This window comes from Pseudophryne corroboree, chromosome 4, assembly GCF_028390025.1.
Source record: "Pseudophryne corroboree isolate aPseCor3 chromosome 4, aPseCor3.hap2, whole genome shotgun sequence".
Taxonomy (NCBI): Eukaryota; Metazoa; Chordata; class Amphibia; order Anura; family Myobatrachidae; genus Pseudophryne; species Pseudophryne corroboree.
In genome coordinates, this window is record NC_086447.1 from 565,803,070 (window position 1) to 565,830,371 (window position 27,302).

The 27,302-nt window shown below is 42.0% G+C and overlaps 1 pseudogene; it reads left to right on the forward strand.

The window, feature by feature from the left end:
• The first annotated feature begins 14,283 nt into the window (after nucleotides 1–14,283).
• On the forward strand, nucleotides 14,284–14,402 carry LOC134912814 (5S ribosomal RNA; annotated as a pseudogene).
• Nucleotides 14,403–27,302: the final 12,900 nt, after the last annotated feature.

Below are 27,302 nucleotides of genomic sequence, written 5' to 3' on the forward strand. Positions count from 1 at the left end.
CACAGATCTGTTGCAAAAGTCACCCTGGCATATTTATTAAAAGGTTCTTGGGTAGCTACTGCTTTTTTGCATCTTATATAAAAAGTAACATACTGTAGTGAGATCGATAAAATAAAGCATATACAAGATAGGCATAGAGAGATTACTTGAACAATCAGTAATGTGCCTAAACATCTAAAGGACATACAGTATAATGCAGTAATCAGCAAGTTCCACTTTTTTTTTTAAATTGCACAGCTGTACCAATTAAATTTTGTCTTTATGTGCGCAAAGATCATTTCTTACACAGTCAAAATCAATTTCTGCACCCAAATTATCTACGCTTTCATTTCACTTCAAACTAAATTTTATCATCAGAAAGAAAGGGGGGTAGTGAAGATGATGGCATTGAAGAGAAAGAAGCATTCTCCACATATTCATAGATCATCTACGAAACAATTTATCATGAGAAATACTACACTATATATGCTTTCCTCTCATGTTTTTTCTTTCATGTACTCTTGAGAGTCAAATTGATTGAGTAAAGAAGACCATCCTTGGATAAGAGGACCTTATACTGATCTTTTTAGATAAGTATAAGTACATTCTACGGTCTCCATCTTTTCTCCACGTTACTAGTGGAGGTAGGGTAGTGTTCTACCTCCCTTTCTTTCTGTGAATTCTTTTGGACCTTTTTGGGATAGGTCCTACAGTAAAGAGAGAAGGCAGCAACTGTTCCAAATTGAAGCAACATCTAGAACCTCACAACACTTCTGGTAAATGTTATTGTCATTGAGCTTACCTATTGCCAACACTGTAAGTTCACCTAAATTTTAGCAAATCTACTGCTCAGTTTCTTTTACAGTCTTCACTCCTCCACTCCTATTCCCAATCTTCCTCCCCCTATTTTCCTACTCATCAGTATTTCCAGTTTTTCTTCAACTCCACTCATTGTCTACCTAATACTGTGTATTGCCTATTGTTCCTATCTCTATCCTTCTCATCATGCCTCCTGCACCTCCTGCTCTCTCCCCTTCTCTATCCCCTCCACCCCTCTACTTCCCCTTTTCTCCTTTTATCCGACTTTCATTCTCCTCTGCCCCACGATTGGTCCTACTACCCCACCACTCAGCTCTGCTCCCTCCCTCCTCTCACTGTCATTTCACCTCACCTCCACCAGCATCACACTGAACTCCCTTCCTGCCCACCTCCTGCAGATTCTTTTCCTAGCTGAGACACCTGCACCTTCACTACTCATCATCTCTAACTCATCTCATCTCAACGCTGTAGCAAACCTGATAATCTCATTCACATCTCTCCCACAAACTCTCTCCCTTTCTCCTGTGCCCTTTGGAATGCCAGATCTGTCTGCAACAAATTGTTCCCCACCCATGACCTTTTCATCTCCAACTCCCTGGAGGGTTTCTATTTCTCGCACTGCTCTCTCTGCTGTGATCCTCACATTCAAGACCCACCACCACTACGTGGTAGTGGTGTTGGGGTGCTTCTATCCTCTGATTACTCCTACCAACTCATACCCCCATAACCTTCCCTTACATTTGAGATCCAAGCTATATGCTTCTTGCAACCTGTTCACCTTCATATAGCTGTCATTTACCATCCCCCTGACATTCCCATCAAATTCCTTGATCACTTGGCTTCCTGGCTCACTCACTTCCTTTCTTCAGACATTATCTTAGGTAATTTCAACATACCAATTGACATCCCCACAGAATCCTCTGCCTCTATACTCCTTAACCTCACATCATCGCGTAGTCTCTCCCAGTGGACCTGCTCATCCTCCCATATAAATGGGCACTTACTTGATCTGGTCTTCACTCACCGTTGTGATTTTTCTGACTACTCCAACTCCCCATTCCCTCTTTCTGGCCATCACCTGCTCTCTTTTAACTTATCCCTCTCTGTTTCTCCACTTCTGGCTCAAAAGACTACCACCATTAAGCATAACAATGAGACCATCAACACTGTTTCCTTATCCTCCCTGCTTGACTCACTTCCCTCTCCTATCCTCTCTCTCTTGTCCTGAACAAGTCACTCCCCTATACAATACCTCCATTTCTTCTGCTCTTGCTCCAGCAACCACTATTCACCCTTGCAGATCAACACCTCAACTATGGAAATCCAAATACACCAGATATCTGAAAAAATGCTAATGTACCGCCGGAGATAGTGGAGGAGATCACGCTCTAAAGCAGACTTCCTCCAATTCAAATGTTTGTTCTCATCTCACAGTGCTGCCCTTTCCTTCTCTAAACAGTCATACTTCAAGAACCTCATCTTCTCCCAATCTTTAAACCTTCGGTGTCTCTTTGCCACTGTCAACTCTCTCCTCTGCCCACCCCCACCTTGACTCCCTTCTTCACTCTCTGCCCTTGATTTAGCTACCTACTTTACAGCCAAAATTTATACCATACATCAGGACATCACATCCCAGCAGACCCTCAACAACCTGCCCCCTTCTTTACCTGACAACCTCTCCCCATCCATCTCGCCAACTCTGACTTCTTTTTCCTTGTAGTTGGAGATTAAGTAATTGCTCTCATCGGTCATCTCCCCCAACTCCCCACTAGACCCTCTGCTACCTCTCTCCTTCTACCTGTTCCCATCTTGTCCACTTCCTCAATCTCTCCCTCTCAGGTACAGTCCCCTTTGCCTTCCAGCATGCCCATGTCTCCCCTATTCTTAAAAGCCTAATCTTGAGCCTAACACTTTCTCCAACTACTGACTCATCTGTGTCCTTCTTTCTGCCTCCAAACTCCTTGAGTGTAATGTCTACAACTGCCTTACTGCCTTTCTTTCCTACCACTCCCTGCTTGACTCATTTCAGTGTGCCTTCCATCCTCCCCACTCCACTGAAACTGCCCACACAAAAGTCTCCAATGATCTTAATGCTGCCTAATCCATGGGACACTACTCTCTGCTTATTCTCCTTGACCTTTCTGCTGCTTTTGACACTGTGGACCACCATCTCCTCCTGCAAATCCTCCACTCCATTGGTCTGCGTAATACTCCTTCTCTGTCTCCTCTCATAACTCCATCTCTTTCACACTTTCTCTAACAGTAGGTGTCCGCCAAGGTTCTGTTCTTGGACCTCTCCTTTTCTCTGTCTATACATCCACTTTAGGTGAGCTCATTTGCTCTTTTGACTTCCAATATAATCTCCATGCTGTTGATACTCAAATCTACCTTTCCTTCCCTGACCCCTCCCCCCTCTCCTCACTCATTTTTCAAGCTGTCTCTCTGCTATGTCTTCTTCGATGTCCCAGTGCTTTCCTAAACTTAACATGTCTAAGACTGAGCTGATCATCGTCCCACCCTCCCGCATAACCTCACCTCCTACAACTATCCCTTCTCTCCCTCAAGTACACTATCTTGGAATTATCCTTGATTCCTCCCTCTCTTTCAGACCACACATTCTGTACCCCTCGCAGTCCTGCCATTTCAAACTCAAAAATATTTCCAGGATCAGACCCTTTCTCACCCTGGATGCTAGTAAGACCTCATCAACTCATTGGTTATCAACTCATTGGACTACTGTAATCTCCTCTTATTTGGCCTATTGACAAATTCCTCTCTAGACTCCAATCTATCCTCACTGCTGCTGCCTGGCTCATCTTCCTCTCCAAACATACTACATCCACCTCCCCTCTTTGACAAGCCCTTCACTGGCTCCCCTTCCCCTTACAAATCCAATCCAAGCTTCTCACACACATGCAAAGCCCTCACCCATTCCTCTTCCATTTACATATCTGACCTAATCTCCCCTTACACTCCTACCTGCCCTTTTCGCTCCACAAATACATGCCACCTCTGCTGCCAACATATTATTTCCTCCAATTCCCAGATTTTGGTCGTGGTGCTCCCTACTTCTGTAATTCTCTACCTCTCCCTATCAGACTCTCCACCTCTCTACAAACTTTAAATGGGCTATCAAGTTCCACCTCTTCATCAACCCAGCCATCTTTCATTATAATCCTCTGTTACATGCTCACTTCTACCCCATCTGTGTCACCCCTGTCTGCCTGCCTCTCCCCTTCAGAATGTAAGCTGTTATGAGCATGGCCCTCTCCCCTCATGTGCTCTCCCTCTTCTAGACCACTTTATACTGCATACTCCATATAACAGCACCTAGTACTGGATATCGGCCATCCTGATGATTATTTCAGTGTCCTGTCCCTTTATGCAGAAATGTTTATATACCATGTACTGTACTTGTCCTCCATGTACTTGTCCTACTTTGTCATTGTTTTCTTGTTTTGCACATTGTTTATGTACTTTGTAAGGTGCTGCAGAACCCTTTGTGGCACCATATAAATAAAAGCTAATAATACTAATAAATAGTAATAAAACTAATAATAATAATAATTATTATTATTATTATTATTATTGTTGTTGTTGTTGTTGTTGTTGTTATTATTGTTATTATTATTATTATTATTATTATTATTATTATTATTTGAATTTGCATATATTGGTGAGTGTGAGTAAAGATTGGATAGGGCTTTGAAATTTAAAATAGGGAGTGGTGGTAGTGGGCAAAAACAATGGCAAAGCCTCCATAACAGAAGCACTGCAAAGTATGATCTGTGCATGCTTTATTAGGTTAAAAAGTGAAGACAGAGTTAAAACATTAAAAAAAATGTGTGGGGTCCCCCCCAAATCAGTAAATAGCCCCAGACCTCTCAGCTTGGTCTGATACCGAAAAATCAGAGAGAAACCGACATGGGGTACTCACGATTTTTTTTAAGCTATAGCAGGGTCCCCCTGACATGGCGTAAACCAGACCCAAACTGGTCATCATTCAGCACCTCTCACAACCCTGCGATTTTCATCTCAAAAATATTCCAGGATTAGACCCTTTATCACCCAGAATGCTACCAAGACCCTTATCTACTCACTGGTCTTTTCCAGACTGAACTACTGTAATCACCTCCTAACTGGCATCCCTGACAAATGCTTCTCTCCACTCCGATCTATCCTTGATGCTGCTGCCCGGCTCATCTTCCTCACCAAACGCACTACATCCGCCTCCACTCCCCTTATAATCCTCTGATTGACTTCCTTTCCTTTCAGAATCCAATTCAAACTTCTCACACTCACTTACAAAGCCCTCATCCACTCTCCCATCTACATCTCTGACCTTATCTCTCTCTACACTCCCACCTGTCCTCTTTGCTAATGCACACCGCCTCTCCTGCCTACTGATTACTTTATCCCACTCCTACCTTCCAGATTTCTCACGTGCTGCTCCCTTTGTCTGGAATTCTCTACCTCTCCCCCTCAGACTCTCCACCTCTCTACAAAACTTCAAACAGACTCTGAAGACCTACTTTCTTCACCAAACCCAGCCTAATCTCATCCTAACCCTCTGTTCCACGCTCACTGTCTACCCCATCTGTGTCACCCTTGTCTGTCTTCCCCTCCCCATTAGAATGTAAGCTCTCACGAGCAGGGTCCTCACCCCCATGTGCTTATTCTTTGTTTACTTAAACCGTCTTCAACGGCACCAAATCCCATGGTTTTATGCCACTCTGATACTTATGTCAGTGCCGTCTGCTGCTGTAGCTATGTTTATTTACCCTGTACTTGTCCTATATTGTCTTCAAATGTAAGTCACTATTTTCCTGTTTTGATTATTTTGTTTATGTACTCTGTAATTGGGTGCTGCGGATGCCTTGTGGTGCCATATAAATAAATGATAATAATAAATTATAAAAATACAGCTGGATTTCCTTGGAAAGTCAGGATCAAAATCAAATGTGATCCCCCCTCTGGAGGATCAACCAGCCCTGGGCTGTAATCTCCAGGCTGATTATTATCTGAACCCCTGGTGGTGTAATATTGCTCATTACAGGTATATTACAGGAAGTACAAGTGCCCGCATTCCCATACACTAAGAGCCCGCTCACACCTATAGTCTGCCTGTAAAGAAAATATTACATTGAAGACTTTAGATATTTGCCTGCTACAGGTAGGTAGAGTGAATGGCTGTAATATGCTGTAATACAAAAAGGTTGGCAGATACATGTTTATGGGCACAGGGTGAGGTCCAGCCATCAGCAGCGGTGCAGTCCAGTTCAGATTACACCTGGTTAGCAGAAAGGCGAAAGTGATGAAGAGCAATCCAACAAATTAGCCAATAGCTTTCATAGTCAATTCCTGCTGGTGCACTATGGGTACAATGGCGGCATGACTGCAGGCCAGATGGAGCACACCGCCATAGATCAGAGGCTCAGGGCACCTCAGTAAACATCAGAATTGGTTTCTTGGGTGCCTCATAGGTACAGGGAGGTAATATGTTTTAAATAGAGGGGTCATAGGTGTAAAAAGCGCATCCACATAAAGAGCTTAATGGCGCTACTTCTCCGATGTTCTATTTTTAATGCAGTAGCTAGACTCATTTTCCTTACAAAGCATTCATAGCTGTTCTGATATGTCAGTCCCAACATTGGCTGTCTGATTAAATTATAAAATACTTTTAGTAACATACAATGCCAATTATAAGTCTGAACTGTCATACATATTTTACCTTATGCCAAATACTTCCCAACTTGACCTGACATGCTGACTGTATTTTGTGTCTCTCACCCACACTCAATACTAGTTCCCAATGCCAATTACAGAACTTATTTGTTGATGGAATTCCCTCCCTCATGTGACAAGACTTTCCCTTACCATCTTACAGTCAAGAATTCCAAATTCCCATTTTCTCAGCCAGTACGTAACTTCCCTGATTTCTTCTACCCACTTACATCCACACTACAGAGCTCACATTTATTCTTCTTCAACATTTCAAAACCCTCTGACCATGAATGGATCACACTGTCCCACTAATCACTTTTTAAAGTTGTTGGCTTGTGGCACAACTAGACAATAAGTTACACTTCATGTACTCTAACTCCTACTTTCCATAGATTTGAAGTCTGAGAGGAGGGCCATCTTACCACTATGCCTGGCTGTTAATTCACTGTCCTGTTATTTTAAAGTGTTTTTTCCCTAGTTGTGATGCTATAAATAAAGAAAATAATAGTAGAAATAATTATAACACATGCTGCTAAATAAAACAAGACCCACAAATCATTTATTGGTTTATAAAAGACAAAAAGGAAGATGTTGGAGTTGGCATGCAACTGGTAGCTAGCTATTGCATTCAGTCTCCATAGACAGTCGCATGCAGGAAATTGGAAAACTGAATACTCCAGTAAGGTATGGGTGAGGTGGGCTATCTTTTAGGGTATGTACCGAACATGGGCGCCATCTTGAATCTAAGTCAGTTTTCCCATTTCCTGCACAGTTTTTGAAACAAAAGGGTGTACTGTGACTTTTGAATCACTCTGCACTGTATCAATTCTTCACAGGAGTGAATTCAAGCACAGTATCCCTTTCAAAACATATTCCCACATTTGGCTCTATAACATGTTACCCAACTATGGGCCTAATTCAGACCTGATCGCAACAGCAAATTTGTTCTCTAATGGGCAACACCATGTGCACTGCAGGTGGGACAGATGTAACATGTGCAGAGAGAGTTAGATTTGGGTGGGGTGTGTTCAAAAAATAGCTGTGTAAGAATAAAGCAGCCAGTATTTACCTTGCACAGAAACAATATAACCCACCCAAATCTAACTCCCTCTCTGCACATGTTATATCTGCCCCCCTCCCCCCGCACTGCACATGGTTTTGACCATTAGAGAACAAATTTGCCGCTGCGATCAGGTCTCAATTAGGCCCTTTATCCTTACTGGACTATTGAAGTCTGAAGACTGGTCTCGACATTCTTTGCAGTTTTTGTGATTGATGTAGTCTGGTTTGGTCCAATTGAATTCATGTGCCAGATGAAATGACGCCCGACATCGCCAGACGTTTTTTGAAAGGGGCAGATACTTACAAGACATGGTTTCGCCTTGTAAGTGATTGCCTCTTTAAAAAACGTCCAAGATCAGCCGGCATCTTGCACATCCGGTGATCTCGGACGTCATTACATCTGGCCCCAGATGTTTTGATTTTTTTTTAACCTGAAAAGCCATAAAAAACAGGACTGAGGTTGGATTATTAGTACTATCTATCCGGGATGCGGTCAACATCCCGCCAGACGGAATCCCGGCGGTCGAAATACCAACGCCGGAATCCCGACCGGCACAATCCCGACATATTCTTGCTCCGTGGGTGTCCACGACACCCATAGAGGGAGAATATAATAGTGTGGCGAGCGAAGCAAGCCTGCAAGGGGCTGCATTCCACTCGCCACCCCTGTCGGGATTGTGTGATCGGGATTCCGGCGTCGGTATTTTGACCGCCGGGATCCCGTCCAGCGGTATTTAGTACTGATCCCATCTATCCTTAACATTTGCAACATTTATTTGAGGCTTTGAACCACTGAACAGTAATTCAACATAGAAATTTTATAATTCTGTGTAAATAACAAATTGATTACAAATTGCCTTTTTTCTGTGATGGTGAATTGCAAATAGTGCTCAAATGCCTAGTGGTGCTATTAACATTTTGTGCAATTCAAAAAGAAGCACTGGAAATGTAATTAGAAATGTACCAAATTATAGTAATATCTATACACAAGTGTTGATTATATTTAGCAAATGTGCATCTCCTAACCTGATCAGTGAAAGCAGGTATAACGAAGTGCCCATAAAGCAGTGACCTTTGCCCAACCGCAGGGCTGAATTCACAGCTACATCCACTTTCTGTTTCCACCATACATTATGGATACATGAAAATAAGATAAAGCACGTTTGCAGTAAAGAACATTGTTTCTAAAGGCTCTATACACATCATTGCATTCACAGCAATTTGTTGGCCTTTTTCCAATGCAGCATGCTGTATTTTTCAGCTGTTAACACGCGGTTTTCCTTTCAGTTAATTAGATATTGTTCAGATGGTGTTCAACGGCTAAAAAGTGAATGAAAAACACAAAAAAATTGCACCTGCATGTAGAATTCATTTCTCATGCACCGTGAGAACACACGACAGATGCATTTGTATTCACAATTTCCTCCCCATCCAGCCGTGATGGCAGCACAGATGTTGAGTTATGTGTATGCTGTTATTTCACTGTATATTTTAAGTCACAATCTTTAGAAGAGTGTACATTCCAGGTGGTGGAACCTCATGTAAGAGTTGGGCACTATCACCCAAAATTATTTCCCCCAAAATGTATCTGCAAAAGCTTTAAGAATTTATTATTCTTTATTAGTACCTCAGACTTCCTGTCTGTGCTAGTAAGGAATTATTTACAATTATTTATAAAGTGTCAGCAAAATATGTGGCACTTTACAATTGGGAACACTACAGTAATAACTTGAGAATGAGTAATAACAGAGTGACAGAGGTAATGGGCTCCTGCTTGCATGCAAAATACAACTTATGCAATTAAAACTATCAATAACTAAACAAATTAAACTTCAATTTTATCTTCAACATTTGTGTGGTAATATTAATGCAAATTCATTTGTGAATGTAACAAACGGATTGATTTGATACTTTTATAGTACTGTTGTGTAGCAATATTATTTTAAGTAGGGAATGGAAAGTGGAACTGTACAGTTGTCTACATATGCAGACAGGTTTTGATCTAGAATATGGGACAAGAGAAATGATAGTGTACAGTTTTATGTAAAAAAGCTATAAAAAATGCTCACATTTAAGACCGATTGGGGCCCAGGGCTATATACTGCTTTGGGCCATGTTCCCCCCTGCCCCCATAATCCTATAAATGGGCTCCCCAAAAGCCAGAGAAGATTGCTGTGGCAGCACTTTTTCCATTTCATTTAAGGTACCCCTTTTTCTCTGTATTTGTGTATATAATGTACACTTGAGGGTAGAGACTCCTGGAATATCAGCCCTTCCACCTGCCCTTAGGTGATTTTAATTAGTATAGGCCCTTGCATTGCTATCTACATATTAGAAATAGCAGTATTATAGGTAAGTCCTGGATAAATGTTTATAATTAGACCCAACTGATGAGTTTCACCTTGATGTGGTAGGTGTTCATGCATTTATGGCCAAATGTGCTAAAAACCTAATTTATACTCTATGTTAATTGTAGAATTTACTACAATTCCTTTGATCATCAGTGTGCACCTGCATTTTCTTTTTCTGCATGGCACTACAAGTCTCAGCATGGTAGAACCTCTTATATTTAAAATTAGGGTGTGCAGTCCACCCCCACCCCCTTTTCATTTTGTGTCAGAACCGTAACTCGACTTTTTGGAACCCTGTGCCAGAGAGAATATTAGCGGGCCCCCCGCCTCCCCCAATTTTTTTCAATAGGGACCTTATGGCTTGTGGGGAAGGGGCATAACAAGATTGATCCCAGAGAAAGCCTGTCACTATCAGGGATCAGGTGGGATTTCTCCTGTATGGACATATTCTCAGGAAGCAACATATGTTTCAGATGCAACAGCTGGTTTATTTTATACAGGGTAAAGCAATTCTCAGGAAGCAAACAACAGGGATCAGAGTCCGGTTGCAATTATGGTATAAGTGTTAATGTCCAAATATAGTAGCTTACAGTTCATGCATTGAAAATTCCACAATCTGAAGACATTGGATAAGACACAAATATGAAAGATAATGCTCAGGAGATTATTTAGAAGACAGGATACTTGGTAACGGTGGTTAAAGAACACAGAGGAATGAATACTACAATCTGTAGCTGAAGTACACTGATTAACAATGTCCGGATAAAACTGGCAAGTGAAGGTTTTAGGCAGTAAAATAAACAGGTAGCAAATTCAGGTAATTATAGACAATAATGACAATGATATGGTTCCGAATGGAAAGTTAATTGCTGGATGCAGTGATTACTGATAGCAAGATGAAGTACAGACAAACTAATGTAACCTTGTACAAAAACAAATGCACAAAGTCCCAAATAGTAAATATACTGTATGCAGTTGTTAGCAGAATACTGGAAGTGTTTGCAAATGGCAAGGTAAAGTCCAGGCAAACAGATGTAACCTTGTGAGTAGTCAATGCACTAAGTCCCAATTAGCAAATACTGTATATTACATAATATGGGTGCAAAGTAAAGTCCACGATAACTCACATAAGGAGCATGAGGATAGCAGGTTGCAGAAGACCAGCACCAAGAGTCAGCCGGAAAGCACAGGGTATACTTACTTATTAGCATAATCCAAAGTGCAGACTGAGAGGCAAACTTGACATAATGAACTGGCAACAGGGAGCTTGTATGGCTGATCTTTATAGGGAATTTAAGTGCTGCTCACAGCTCCGGCAACAGCTAGCCTCTCCTGTTTAGTTGTCTGTTAGCCCAGGAGAGAGGACTACACCTTAAAGGTTATAGAGGATATTTCACATTGAGAACTTATTTCCCTCTTATACCGAATTGGCTGGGAAATTTACATTGAGGACTTATTTCACTGAATTGGCTGGGAATACTACTAATCCTGGAAACCAATAGGTCCATAGAAAGGAAATCAGGTTCCTAAGGGCCACCTTCAGGCAGCCACTTAATCAGCTATCTGGATAGAAGGAATTTCTGCGCATCAGCCAGAGACACCAACTTGATTGAAAGGTCAACAGAAAGAACTACATAACAGCTGAAAGCGTACTGATACTGATTCTTTATATAAAATGCCCCTGATGAAGTCATAGATGACAAAAGGCGTTGGGTGATATAGTATCTGAACTCATAATGAAAGAAAAGAGCAGTTTTATAAACATCTGTCGAAAACTCAATTGTATCTATGTATCATTATCTTGTTGTAACAAGGCTTTAATAATTTTTAAAATTATTTTAAGAGAGTATTTTAATAAATATATGTATACTCTGAAAAGATTCATGTGGTTGTACTCAATTAACTGTTTGCTGTAACAAATTGGCTAATTTTTTTTTACTACAGATAAAAATCTAAAAGGTACTAACCTGTATAGATCACTGCAAGAAAATGGATTTGGACACAAATCCTCTTTATACCACATTCATGCACTTATTTTGAGAGCTCATTGTTATTCAGCACATTGCCATACCAGTAACCTGTTGAATTCTAATCAAACACCCTACTCATTAAGCTATTTGATCCTACATAAAAACTATGAACACTATATGAAGCTACTGGTACTTTGTAGAAAAAAATAATCAGCATTGCAATTGAGCAGATCTATGTAGTGTGCAGCCACACATCCAATCTCTTGCAACCACACACTACATAGATCTGCTCAGCTGCAATAATTTTTTATATTTTTTTGATAATTTTTTTCACAAAGTACAAAGTAAGCTTCAAATAGAATTCTCTAGCTTAGAATTATCTACCTTTCTTTACAAGGGTTTATAGCTAAACGAATAAGATTGTCTGACTGCAATGCCACAGGCAATGGGTTTGAATCCCGGTATGTCAGTGCCTTGAAATGTAATAAAGAACAGTGTGACTGAATAACACAAAGACATCTCAAGTTGAGTTCATAAATGTTGTATAGGTCAGAGGCGTCACTCACTTCTCAAACACCCGGGGTGGCTGGCCGAAAAAATGGGTGTGGCTTCGTGGGTTAGCGGCGTGACTTTATGGGTCAGGGGCGTGGCTTCACGTCCCTACCCCCGTTTTTGACAGATCGGGGGTCCGGGAGATGCGGCCTGGCCCCAGAGACTGGAATTTCTTCAGTGCCGGCTTCAACAAGGTGACAGGAGCCGGGTTGCTGCACGTAATATTACAGTGCAGCACCCGGCTACTGTCACTGAGCAGGAGCCGGCACTTTGGTGTCACCCCTCGGTGGGTGACACTCGCTTGCGGGCTGCACCCCCCGCACCCACCTTCTGATGCCATTGGTATAGGTATTAGTAACAGAAGGGGTCAGGGTAGGAGACAGGGGTGGTCAGGAGATGCTGGGCTGGTCCACAGCACCCCCACCCTGCAGCACTATGTGCAGTGCCCCCTCTGCACACACCTAGTTACAGCCCTGATTTGTGTGTTTAAAAGTAAAATATTACACATAGAAGAACAAAAGACTGAATTACTCAGAGAGAAAAAAATCACATATGCCAAATCAGATCGAAATACACAAAAAGGACACCAAATGGGAGTCTAAAGGGGGGTACACACGGAGAGATCCGTGCTTAAAATCTAAGCAATCTTGCTAGATTGCTTAGATTTTAAGCACGGATCTGCCGTGTGTATGCCCTCCAGCGATAGCGATGCGCGGCCCCGCGCATCGCTATCGCCGATGCTAGATTGAGCTGCATGCAGGCTCAATCTAGCGGGTCGCTCACTTCACCGTTGTGTGAAGTGAGCGGCCCCCCGTCGGCTTTCCCCCTCGCTCAGCACATCGCGCTGTGCTGAGCGGGGTGAGAGATGTGTGCTGAGCGGTCTGTGTTAAGATCGTTCAGCACACATCTCTCCCGTGAGTACCCCCCTTAACGGTAACTAGATACCTTACAAAATGATTTGACTACAATAGATTGGGCGTGGCTAGTGAGGTATGGTATAGATAGCGGACAACAATGAGAGAGCTCAAGTGTGATCCCATGTTGGGAAATGACAAAGAGGTTGTGAGTGAAAACAAAAAACTCTGTGTGTGGATACACAATGGAAAATACAGCATAAATATAAAAATGGCTAAACAATTGCAAAACTGAAAAGGGGGACTTACATACAATAGCAGGAGGACAGTGCAAGGACCGGTTCCAAGGTACCCGATGGCCATTTTACCGTTGAGATCATTTCAGCCCGATCCATGCACTGTCCTCCTGGTATTATGTGGATCCATTTTGTTTTATCTAATTCTAGCAGTACTAATCTGTAAATTTCAATAATGCATGCATACTCATGTGTAATAACATATGAATGTGAATGTGTTATTAGCCTATAAAATGTTCAGGTAAAACAAGTGCAGGTAAAACAAATTTGGTAATTACCATCTATCCACTTAATCTGAAATCTCACTTTTCAGTTTTGAAAATGTCTAGCCATTTTTATATTTATGCTGTATTTATCATTGTGTATCCACCCACAGGATTTTTCTCTTCACTCACAATCTGATTTTCATCTCCCGATAGGGGATCACAATTAAACTCTCTCATCTGTTGTCCACTATCTATGTGCTGATACTTATGACAACAGACAGCAGACGTTTCAGTGTGCAAACCTTATTGCTGTATTGCTGTTTACTCTGCCATCTTTGATGCCTGGTACCAATCTCTGCAATGCTAATGTAACAGAGACCACCACGCACCTATTAAGAAAGCAGAAGTACACATACTCTGGGTCTCCTGCTCCCCTGTTGACAACCACACTCTCTCATCTGTTATTTCAAAAGTACTGCTATACCTCACTAGCTACGCCCAATCTCGTCTAATCTTGGAAGCAAAGCAGTGACAGGCCTGGTTAGTACTTGGATGGGAGACCACCTAGGAATACCAGGTGCAATACAAATACTGACACATAAAGCAGAAGTGGTGGAGAAACTTGCAACTTGAGCGTCTATTCACGATATCCCTATTTAGCCAACAATCTGAAGACTTCTATTGTAGAGATTATTTACAGTATTCCGCAATTTGCAGCATCAAACAGGCCACATACGGATACCTCGCATATAACATCATAGGACTTAAAAATCAATAAATATGTTATTTTCCTGCTAACAAACGGGTAGTTATATCAGAATCAGAATCAGAATCAGCTTTATTGGCCAGGTATACTTGCGTATACTAGGAATTTGTCTTCGGTTTGCTATACAACAGCCAAGTAGGTAACAGGTAAGCAGGTGTGTGTGTGTGTGTGTGTGTGGGGGGGGGGGGGGGGGGGCAAGTAAAGTTACACAGATAGGTATAACGTAGGGACACAAGTTAGTTACATGTAAACACATTTTATCAACTCTCACCATATACCCAGAGTAGACAATTTGAAGCACACTCCATAGATCTAAATATCTACATCTAGATTATTGTGCATTGTATTCCTATAATATTTTCACCAATTGTTAATTTTTTGTCATTTTGTGGACACCGTGGAGCACCATGAATATTACTGTAGCCAAATAATGTTGTAAGGTATCTATTTACCGGTGTCCTTTTTGTCTATTTTGGTCTGATTTGTCATATGTGATTCAGTCTTTTGTTCTTCTGTGTGTAATATTTTACTTTTAAAAACACAAAATAAAAGTTATATTTAAAAAAAACTTTTTTCTTTTATAAATGTGCCCCAACAAAGTCTTTCTTTCTCTCTCTGCTTTCGCTAAGCCTCCAGTGTACACAAGCAAGATAAGGTATTTTCCTGGTGGCTACTAATGTCTGTAGCCGCGGGTGGGTGGTGCTGTCGGACTGCCTGAACAGCAGCATGATAGGCACTGGGAGAGAACTACAGTAGGAAGCAGAGGCCCCCCAAGAAAATGACAGCTGCTGTGCGGCTGCTTCCAGGCCGGGTTGCCTCCCAGGGCTCCTGCACACAGCCCCAGCCTGAGCACATGCAGTACGGGGAAGTGGTGTTGATCGCCGGATAAGGGGGGATGCTGCAATCATGGGGGTGGAATTAGGGCTACTGCAGCAGTGGCACTTAGCCAGCGGCTGGTGTGTGTGTGTGTGTGTGTGTGTGTGGGGGGACGGACGAGCAGCTGGCCAAGGCACGCAACGGCACATGGAAGGACCCGGACGGAAGTCTCACCACCCCCTTAAATCCAGTGCCCTGGGCATGTGCCCCCTAGCCCGCCACAGTTATGGCCCTGCCTAAAGGATAAAAAAGGGGCAGACTAGATGGGCCAAGTGGTTCTTATCTGGCATCAAATTCTTTGTTTCTTTGTTTCTAAATTATTTCAGAAGATAGTAGCTGAAGTGCAAATCCTGTGGTGGCACTGCCCTGTCCACTTAAGATATTGAGTTAATGAGGAAAGAAACAGGGCTGTGGTGTGAGAAGAAGCTACAGGCTAAGGGCCTGATTTGGATTTGTATGCAAACCTGATGGTTTGTGTATAATTCCGACGGTTTTGAGTCTGCGCATAAGTAGAATAGGACTTGTGATATCGCTTGTAGCTGCTCCTTAGCCACAACATGATTGACATGCTGCAGCATTTGTAGGGTGGAGTGGGGGCTGCAAACAAGTACAGCTCTTGAAAATGGTTGCATGTGTATGGTATTGCACAGACACTACCCTGCAGCTTTACAATTCCATACAAATCTGAATTAGGCCATACAACAGACTCAATTAAGTGTGTGCCACCATAGGAGAATTGGGCAATGAGTTTCTGTGGGATATTACTGGTATGAAACAAAACATATGAGCAAAAATAAGCAATGTTTCCTGTACTGTAATACCTGGAGGTATGTTCAGCAGTTCATTGCTCAAGGTTCCTATGGGACCTCACACTTAAATAAAGCTCCCCCTATGAGTTAGTAGGAGGAGCATTTTTATATGCACTACCATTGGTTAGTCTTTCTGCTCATTGTTTGGGGTAGTCACACCTTAAATGTTTTAGAACTTTACTGTGCACCTCAATTTTAGCCTGTATTGTTTACTGTAACCTATGTAGTGTGACCAAGATGACTGCCTTGTCTAGTACTCTTGTTAAAAGGATGAAGAATCCCTGGATCTGATCATTATTATTGTTTAATTAGTATCTCACTTTCTGTATTTTGAAGTTTTCCCAGTGTTCATCACATCGCCAGGTATTGTTTATCCCACCCATTATAACCTACAGTATGTAGTGTTTGCAAGATGGCTGCTTTGCAAGGTACTTTTGTTGGTAGGATGAAGAATCCATGGAACTGATGACTCTGTGATTATTTGTTCATATATGTTAATTGTATTTTGTACTTCCCCAAGTCAAGATAATGTCTCAACGTATTGTTTATCCACAATCTATGTAGTGCACTTACAAAGATGGCTGCCTTGCCTGGTGTTTCATGTGTAGGATAAATAATCCACAGAACAAATGATTCTGTGGGTATCTTGTATCATGTATTTAAATTTCATAGATTGCATTCAACCACTGTAATCATTACAGTGCTCCAAAGATGGATGCCTCTTTTCTAATGTTTTCATTACTGCATATGTAAAACGCTTTGAGCCCTTTTGGAAAATGATAAATAATCATTATTTTTATCTACAGAAATAGACATTTTGAATCCTAGCAATTGTGTTCGTAAGGTAACGTGAGGCTCCTCTTAAAGTGATGATTGTAGTGTCAAATATAACTCTGCATGAATACATCCAGCATATTTCTTTTACAAAAGAACTATTGAAATCAGGTCATATAAAGAAGTCAAGTCAGTTTTTCACAAGGAGAAAGAGACAAGGATAGGCACACAGAAGAGTTTTATCTGCACTCAGATGCTGTAAACACTACCAAATACATTTATTATGCCTCTCTACTAAATAGGTATAAAAATATTTTCTTTTTGAATTAGGAACTAGACTGTTAGTGTGTAATTTAGAGGCCTGTTTATGAAATATTACTTGCAAAAATATCCCCTGAAAATGCCAGTTTTTTGGGGTATCCGCAAATACTAAGTATCAACGCAATGTACCATGGAGGGACAACAGCAGATATCTCCATATCTGCTGCAATCCCGCCATTTCTGACAGCAGCTGCAGCCCCCATAGGCGACAAAGCTGTTAAATGTACCAAGCTCTGGAATGGTGATAGTCGCTTTAGCCTACGGGCTCCATTTCTCAAAAATGACTGGGGCAGAGTACCTGTGTGGTCAGTAGACCACATATTCACAGTAGAGCTCAGGTGTCCCAATAAAGAAGTAAAGAGGTCGCTGGTTTGGTCACTTCACCGAACTAAGCGCAGGGGCAGTCTCCTTTCAGAGCCCCTGTCACCGCATGTGAGTTTTGAAACATTTGGGCAGTATTCAATTTCTTATTGTCATGAATAGCAGTGATAAGAACCTACAATGACTGTGTCTAAAATCCAATAACTGCTACAGCAAATATCCCCTTTAATATTGATTGTCTCTAACGGCAACTTATTTGTTCTTTTCACTTTTTATTTGATTATTAATTTTTTATTACAAGCAACCAATTTTTAATCTTGATATTTTAAAATGTTCACATTTTTTTTAATACATGTGTACAAATGATATAATATAGATAGATATAGCATTTGCCATCCCTGGTATTTGCACTTTTGATTAATATGCTCAAATAATTCTCACCTAATCATGTGGTTATATTAGGTGTAAAATTCAGATTGTTTTTTTTTATATATTTTTTTCTGTAATATTGCAGATTATCATAATTTAGCTAATATTTAATCTTGCATGGTAATTCCAAATCATATCATTGTAATATGCATTTATATTTACATTTATTAAACAATATCATTGGCTAATACTGTGTATTGTAATTACAATGTTTATTTTTGTTCCTACAATGGTGTCCATGCACCTCCCACGTCTGCACATTCCACATGTCTTTTCATACACCCTGACATGGGGGCTGTGTCTGAAGTTATTGGAATGTGCCTTGTGTCACTATCATGTGGTGACAAAGTAATAATGCACATCAGGGATGCCATGTTGTGTCATTGGCATGAATGCCGTGGGGCAGATTATGAACGCTTAGAAAGAGATAAAGTGTAGAGCGATATAGGGGTTGATATATTAACCCCAACCTATCAACAAATCAGCTCCTGTCATTTCTCAAACACAGCATGCAAAATGACAGAAGCTGATTGACAGGTACTTTAGCTTTCTCCACTCTTTCCATGTTTGATAAATATGCCCCTGTATGTGTACATTTTAAGGCACTGCCTTGGCAAAGGGTGCTATGTTTAGTCTGAAATGTTGACTTTGATTGGAATCCTGCACCACTTAATAAAAGATACATCAATTGTATGTTAGCTTAAGTTTTTGGATGAAGATGATATTCTTCTCTACTCTATCCTTTTTGTCTGTGTGTTCATTATTGGGTGTGGTCACACCTTCATACACTTTAGCATAGTGTTGTGCATCTCAACTTTCAGTCTGTAACACTTACCTACAATGGGGGTCATTCCGAGTTGATCGCTAGCTGCCGTTGTTCGCAGCACAGCGATCAGGCTAAAAATCGGCACTTCTGCGCATGCGGCTCAATGCGCACGCGCGACGTACTTTCACAAAAGCCGATGCAGTTTCACACAAGGTCTAGCGACGCTTTTCAATTGCACTGCTGGCCGCAGAGTGATTGACAGGAAGTGGGTGTTTCTGGGTGGTAACTGACCGTTTTCGGGGAGTGTGTGTAAAAATGTAGGTCTGCCAGATACAAACGTGGGCGTGCCTGGGGAAACGCTGGCGTGGCTGGCCGAACGCAGGTCGTGTTCATGACGTCAAAACAGGAACTGAATAGTCTGAAGTGATCGCAAGCTAGGAGTAAGTCTCGAGCTGTTCAGAAACTGCACAATCTTTTTTTGTAGCCGCGCTGCGATCCTTTCGTTCGCACTTCTGCTAAGCTAAGATGCACTCCGAGCTAGCGAGCGAACAACTCGGAATGAGGGCCAATAAGTAGACATTTCAAATGATAGCTCAAAGGGGGCAATAATTGTTCATGGGAATTGACAACAATGAAGTGTAAAGTGCTATTTTTAAACAAACAATAAAATTATAAAAATAACAAATAGAACATATTTCTATTAGAGTATTTATATTTCATGCTGCAACTATGGGCCACCTATGTGTGGTCTATGTAGCCTCATCGATGACATAAAGATGGTCAGGCACAGGAAAATTATATAAGCATAATCTTTCATCATGGAGGCAGCCTGGAGCTTGGCCACAGTAACTTCCACCAATTGCAGTTAGAAGAATTATTTAATCTGACCTGACACTTCCTGAGTGTCATCTAGAATGCAGCAGCTCCCCTCACAGCAGCGCAGGCTCCACCCCCTGGAACTCCATGCTGGCCTGCAGCAGGAGGGCCAATCAGGTAGCAACAGCTCTATGATCTCCTTAGTTGGAATTCTGGATAAATTAAGGTAAGTGTTTATGTGTGTGGGGGAGGTGGGTGAGAGCCTCTTAATGTAATGAAGGATGGGTTGTTTATTTATTAATGCGGTAGGGGTAATCCGTAAAAGGGTGGGGCTGAGACATTGTTTTCTGTATTTGAGTGGAAGGGGGGTTAAGCATTTAATGTAGTGGGGGTGGTAAATGGATTATTTATTTATTAGTGTGGTGGGCATTTAACTTCAAAAACAGAAGGAGTGAGTGGGACCATCTGCACACTGTCCCGATGCTGGAACGACATTCCCAATTTTGTTTGACTATGCCACCAAGTAAGCACTTTTAGTCTTATTCAGACCTGAATGCAGCCACGCGTCTGTTCGCAGCGGTCGCGTCCATTGGGTCTGCACACACGCACTGGCCATAGTGCACAACCATCACCATGCAATCGCAGCCTGGAAGGATACGATCACATAGCGATTGACAGCAGCGGGCATCGGGGACACACACACACACACACACACAGCCGTCACACGCTGCGCAGGCCGAGCTCGTCCATTAATTGATGCGTTTGTAATTATATTGCAAATGCACTGGGGCGGAGCATCACACATGCTGGACAGCCTTGCCCTGTGTCGTATGTGAGTAGATGGACGGAGATCTTGCTGCGGAAGCAACATCTGCATCCATCTCTGAATAACCCCCTGTGTCCCGACAGCCAGGGTATTTGGTAGGTTTGTCCGGCTTTACACTGACCTACTTGTAAAAGTAGAGGTGTTTGCACCTAACAATAGTGCAGGCAGCACTCTCTGTGTAGACAACAGGGGTTAATTACCAGGGCTGGATTAAACCTTCTGGGGGCCCGGGGCACTTAACACAGGGGGCCTCCTCCTCTTGTCAGCACTGCCACCCTGGCTTTGCACACTGTGGATGCGCCTCCTCCTCCCACAACAGCAATTCCCTGTATCGACAGTATCAACATCCACTTGTCACTGCTTCCATGTTACAAGATGCCTTATAGTGTTTAGGGGCATATTTATCAACAAATATTTGCAGGATATCACCCGAAAATTGATGATCCTGCAAAAATTAAGCATCCCAGGTATATACAGCAGAAATTAGAGATATCTGATGCAATCTCCTATTTCTACGGGGGCTTCTTAATTGACATATTTATAGAGCTCTTATAAGCTATAGCCTATGAGCTATAGTTCACAAAATTTTGGAAGAGGGATTTATAGGATTTGAGGTATGAGCTGTAGAAATCTTTAAATAAAGGAAAGGGTACACAGTACTGGTTGTGACAGAGACCTTGGGATTTCAGCACTTGGCACACTACAGTCTTTTTAATCCCCTTTAAGCATCAAATGGTGCACAGATGTGACAAACTCTTTGCTGCAAGTTATACCGTTTAATGCTTGGATCAGTCGTGGAACCAGCACTGGTGCAGCCAGTGCATTGTACCGAGTGCCTACTGCAGTGAAGGGGCCCTAATCTGCCGGTATTAAACTGAGTCACATTACTCATTATACGCCATGGCCAGCACTGTACCGCCCGCCACCAGTGAACCAGAGTCTCTATTGTAACACTGCCATTGCACACAGTCTTTGTCCAGGTCCCGGCTGGAGGGGAGAGGAGGGACCACTCTCACTTCTCCTCTCAGATTGCACCCCCCAGACCCAATAATGCTGCCTGTGCTAGCTGGCTAGAAGGGGTGGAGGGGCCGTTCTCTCAACTCCTCCCATTTCTTACTTATATTCCACACATCCTCTCCACCCCTGACTGTCCCCGGCACTGTAATTCCATGGGAGGGAAGAAGAGGCTATCTCTATGTGCAGCAGCAGCAGCAGCAGCAGCCACAGATTGTCCATGCCACTGATGCCAGGCCAAGTAGAAAAAAAACAAAACAAGTGTAGTACACGTGGTAAGTGCTGCTCAGCCTCTCTCTCTCTCTCTCTCTCCCTTGACTCTCTCACTCCTTCAGCCCCTCATCTCTTTCTTCCTCACTTCCCCCCACTCTCTCCTTCAAACCACTCCTCTCTCTCTTAGCCATCTCTCTCTCTTTCGCGGTCTCTCTCCCTCATCCACCCTCTCCCCCCCTCTCCCGTGGCCCTCTCTCTCTGCTCTCTCTCCCTTGCTCTCTCTCTTCCTCCATCTCTCCCTCTCTCTCCCAACCTCTTCCTCTCCCCTCCATCTCTCTCCCTCCTTCTGTATCCTCTTCTCCTCTCTCCTCTCTTTAACTCCTCTCTCACTCTCCTCTCTCTCTGCCTCCCCTCTCTCTCTCTCTCTCTCTCTGCCACCTCTCTTTTCATCTCCCATCTCCTTCTCCCACCTCTCTATATCTGTCTACTACCCCTCTCATCATCTCCCCCCTCTCTCTCTACACCTCCCTCTCTCCATCCTGCTCTCTCTCTCTGTCCCTTACTCTCTCCCTCCGTCTCCCCAACTTGTCTCTATCTCTGTTCCCCTACATCTTTCACCCTTCCTCTTCAACTCTCTCTCTCTCTCCCACACCCTCCTTCTCCCTTCTCATTCCTGACATAATTCCTCTTCTATCCCTTAAGTAAATTCTTCCACTGGCATTGTCTTTTATCCGCTTGTCAAAGTCAAAAATATTACATAGAGAGAACATACAAACTGCACACATTTAAGTCGCTATACTTGCAAATATGCGCAGCGAGCACAGCAATATATGGTAACACACGCATTTACACGGACATGGCACAGAGATGGATTCGACACTTATTTCATACAGTACATAATTATAATAATATCAAGCACCAGACATCATGGAGATTTAAAATTAGCTAATGAATTAATGTCATGAATGTGTATTATTTGAACAGAACCAGATACACCCGTCATGTTTAATATTGAAACAAGCAGATTGGTGTGTAGATTAATTTGATACTTGTTGTGAAGTTGTGGGACATTGCAGCGGATAGATATGATTATATGTATAAAAGCTAAAAATCACTTTGTTAGAACAATGCAGTGAACAGGGAACTGAAGACAACCCTTTTGGCAGTTTCAGGGCTGAACCTGATCAGCATATACAAAGCAAGAGAGACCCCCCCCCCCCAGGAACTAGTCACACAGGAATGTAGTTCCTGGCTAGAGAAGAGGTCAGGGTTCAGTTGTTTGTGATCTCAGAGGACAGATGTACTGTAGCTACACGCAGAACCAAGCTGGCATCCAGAAGCAATGGCTTGTTTATCACCAGGCTCCAAGCGAAAGGCTAAGTATTGAATCCACATGGCTGATTGGCATAGAATAGTTTAAAGTAGTTGTGAAATGATTGGTATTGAATAGTTAGTGGAGATACAAATGGCTTAAGGTTAATGAGGCTTGTGCAGTTGTGTGATTGTTATGTGTTGGTGATAATACTCTATGAAATCTGTAATGAATTGGAACAGTAGACAATCTGTAGCATAGTATTCCTGGTATACATTTATGGATGGTGATTTATAACAGATTATAGTAGTTTTACATGATGCATCTTGCTGAAGGCTTGCAGTCAAAACATACTTCCTTTTGTTACTGTAGTCATGTGCTTGTAGCAATGGCAGGCTGATATGTGTGGTTACATTGTGATCTGGTCTTGTGATGATTCATATAACATAGCCAGCATACCATATGCTCTGGTTATTGAGATACTGAGTTTGTTTGGAATGTGAAATTGAATAAGATGGTTCTAGGAAGTTGGATTGGAATGTGGAATAAGATTAGTTGGTTTGTAGAAAATGGCTGCTGCTGGGTGTTTTCTCCTCCCCCTTTGAACCATGTGTTGCAGTCTTTGGAATCATGGGAGTTTTCCCAAAATGGAGTCTAGCTTCTGTCCCATGCGGTATTGTGGGGTTGTGTATATAGGGACAGCCAGTATGGGTAAGCTCAAGTATTCTCTCCACAAAGATTCTCAGCATTGACTAACTGCGCAGCGATTGTTTCTCACATGTGTAAGTTTCTCTGGTACCATATTGTCTCATTGTTATTGTTAGCCATTCTCTCTCTCCCCCTCTCTCTATCCTTCCCCTTAAACGTACTTGTGTCTTTATTGTATTTTATGTTAGTTACTTGGTTAGATATTTTATGTTATTTTGGTAGTGTATAGCTTGTATTGTATTATTCTTTTTGAACGTTCATACTCTCCTTAAAGGCGTTAGAACCTTAGACCGGTATTTGATTGATTATTATAAATGCATAAAGGTTCTCAGAGCGTCATAGTCGCTCATACAGCTTTTAAGCTAACAAGGTTACACTGCATTACATCTACACATTATCACTGCACAAATGTTTACAGTATAAGTACATTCCTTAAGGTATAGTTAAGGGCGTACCCTTGCGGTACTTTTTGTGCCAATTGCGTACTGTGTTCTTTATCCTTTAACGTGTTTTTAATAGGACAAATATTATAGACATTGTCAATTGGGGGCTCTCCTCCGGTCTTCACATATCTGCACTAGGTAACTTCAGCAGACATTATCGGTCAGCAAAGGGCGGAAAAGGTAGTATCCCTTGTTAAACCGTTTGGAGGTCGGGGATACTGCAGTGCTGACCAGTTAATTGTCTGCTTCACTTGGTAAGGAGTGCTGAGGGAATTCGGGAACTGGAAGGTAAGAACAGTACGTTATTGTCTTTGTAAATCTGTTTTTTTTTATTTCTATTTGGTGCCAACTACACACGCAGATTAGATTGTTTATCTGTTTAAGTAGGTTTAAAAGTACATTTAAAAGTTGCTGCATAGCCTTAATATAGTTTTTTTTTAAAACTCAGGCCTAGAATAACTTTAGGAGTTTGAATGATGACTTTCTTTGTGACAAGAGGCCGCATGGTCTGTCCACCATTTTGTGTGGCCCTCATGGAGGTGAAAGGGGGAGGAGCAGCGGCCATTTTGGAAAGGTCACATTTTTTTTTTCCCTAAGCGGCTGATTTTCAGTTGACTCAGGAAATAATCAGCCATCCATTGTCAAAAAGAAATCATCATTTAATGAGGTTTTTTTTATGCATTTATTTAATTTTTTTTATGCATTTATTTAATCTATATCATAGTCAATCATAAGTAATAGTGATTGGTACTTATATGTAATATCTATATGCGTGTGCTTACATCAATGTATGTTATTAGATTAAATTTAGAATTGCATGTTCATTTGTGTAAATTTCACATCTCACCTTCCTGTTTGCCATTTGCATTGATAACGTGCTAAGAAAGATTTGTTGCTATTAGTAGTTAAAGAATAGAAGTAATACATTAAGGGATAATTTGTAAAACACGCACACAGCTCTGCCTAAAGATACAAGGAGAGATCTGTGTGGTGTTTGGTAGACGATCACGGTTAAAGATCATCTACATTGATAAACGTGTTGATTGTATTTCGGTGGACATATCCGGCAAGCGTACACGTGTCTCTGACAAAGGGTGAGACAACCGTACGCAACGCACAAAGGCCGGCGCACGCAGCGTATATTACGCAACGGAGCGTCTGGGTACGCCCACGTAACTCAAATAACACGATAGCATTATTTTAGCAGGCGAAAAGGAAGCAACGTGATAAATAGCGCAAGTCAATTTTAGTGTCCAAAATTTTAAGCTAATAGATCCTTCTCCAATTTGTGACTCATCTGGTCTAGACTATTACTGAATGAAAGGAATTTCTGCGCAGAAATAAAAAGTAAAATGTACATGTGGTGAGTGTTTGCATATATAAGTTTCTACAATTTTTGAGGTTGAACCAAAGGAAAGTCGAGTTCTCGTGAGGTACATACATGTAAGTGACGTGCATGGTGGCTGGGGAGGCATCCCTTGTTAAACATAAATTTGAGCATTAGAGTATAGCAGACCAGGAGGTCTACTGTAGCACAGACCAGGAGGTCCGGAACAGACCAGGAGGTCTAGGTACAGCAGACTAAGAAGTCCGCTATAGAGAAAAGTAGCACAACACCAGGAAGGGTTGGTGCGGAACCCATATAGGCCATTAAAGCTCTGGCTGAAGGAATTCGCAGCCGCAATTTTCGATTCCACTGGTCGCTCCGCACATAAGATTAGTTGCTTATGTGCCGAACGATTGTACCGCACGTAATTGTGTGCATTAGTTAGTAACCTGACCAGTACCATTTGCGTACGAAAGGGGTCATAAACGCTATTTGTACACTCTAACGTGATTTGTGTAATTTTTTTTATTTTAAGGGAGGTTCGCTGGTCATTCAGGAACTATCCAGCAACCAATAGTTACTGGAAAGAGTAAGTGCTCTTCGGATCACCCTCACATGTTCCAGTAAATAGAGGTTCAGGTCGCAGGGGCCCTGGGTCGAGTACGCCAGCGCTAAGGCAGTGTGTGGGCGTATTGGTCGGCGTGGGCGAGTGAGTGGGGTACTCGGTAAACCGCCACCGTTGGCCTATCTTGAACATCTTGGTTTTTGTAAGGGTTCGCTGAACCCCCTGATTGAAGGTCAGAGGTAGTGAAAGCAACACCTGCAAGTTATGGGGGCCAGTTGTTCAGGTAGGGGGCGATCAACCTCGGTTCGGGTTGATTCAGTAAACCGACCAATCGGGTCGGCAAGGTATGTAATGTGTGAAAAATACGGTTCACACACAGAGGTTTTATGTGATGAATGGGAAAGAATGACTGAGCATGACGGGGAGAAGTTCACCCGGGTAGGCAGTTTTAGCCCAGATGTGTTACAGAACCTAAGGAGAAGGATATGTCTCATTAAATCAACAAAGAGACGGATCAAACATTATGATTATTTACAGTTATGGCAACACAAAGGTGAAATACAAAGAAATTTAACTTACATATCAAACTCTCATCTTGGGAAGAGAGACATGGCAATGGAGAGGATTATGGTTGCAGAGAAATGGCACAATGTTGTACGATAAAAATGCACTTCGTAACTGTATTAAGAATGAAAGTAACAAATGTAATAATGTTTATAAAAATGAAAGTGTAAAAATCACAAATGTTAACCTGTGCAAGTCGCACCCCATGTTAAACTTCCCTCAGGATTACCAGCAAGAAAGTGAGCCCAGCACGATGTCGGCACCTTTTCCAGCAGCCATCACACAAGACATCCAGGTGGACGCGACCAAATCGGTAAAGGCAGTAATCAAACCCCCTAACGGAGGGTCAGGTGAGGTCGTGTCCACAGGTACGTACGGTGTTATATATCACGCACAAACAAATGTACCCCATATTGTAAGACCAACACAAGGTGATGTAATTGAATTTAATCCTGTCAGGGTGAACACAATATATTAAAACAAATGTACACTACAGGAAAGTAGCAGTTTAGGTGTTAATAAATGGTTTAAAGGAAGTATTAAGAACGAGTATACAAGCCTCTCTACCTAACTGGAGAAATAACTCAGTAACTGCATTAAAGAACTCCGCTGTTGGGCATGAGCAAAACATCATCAAGC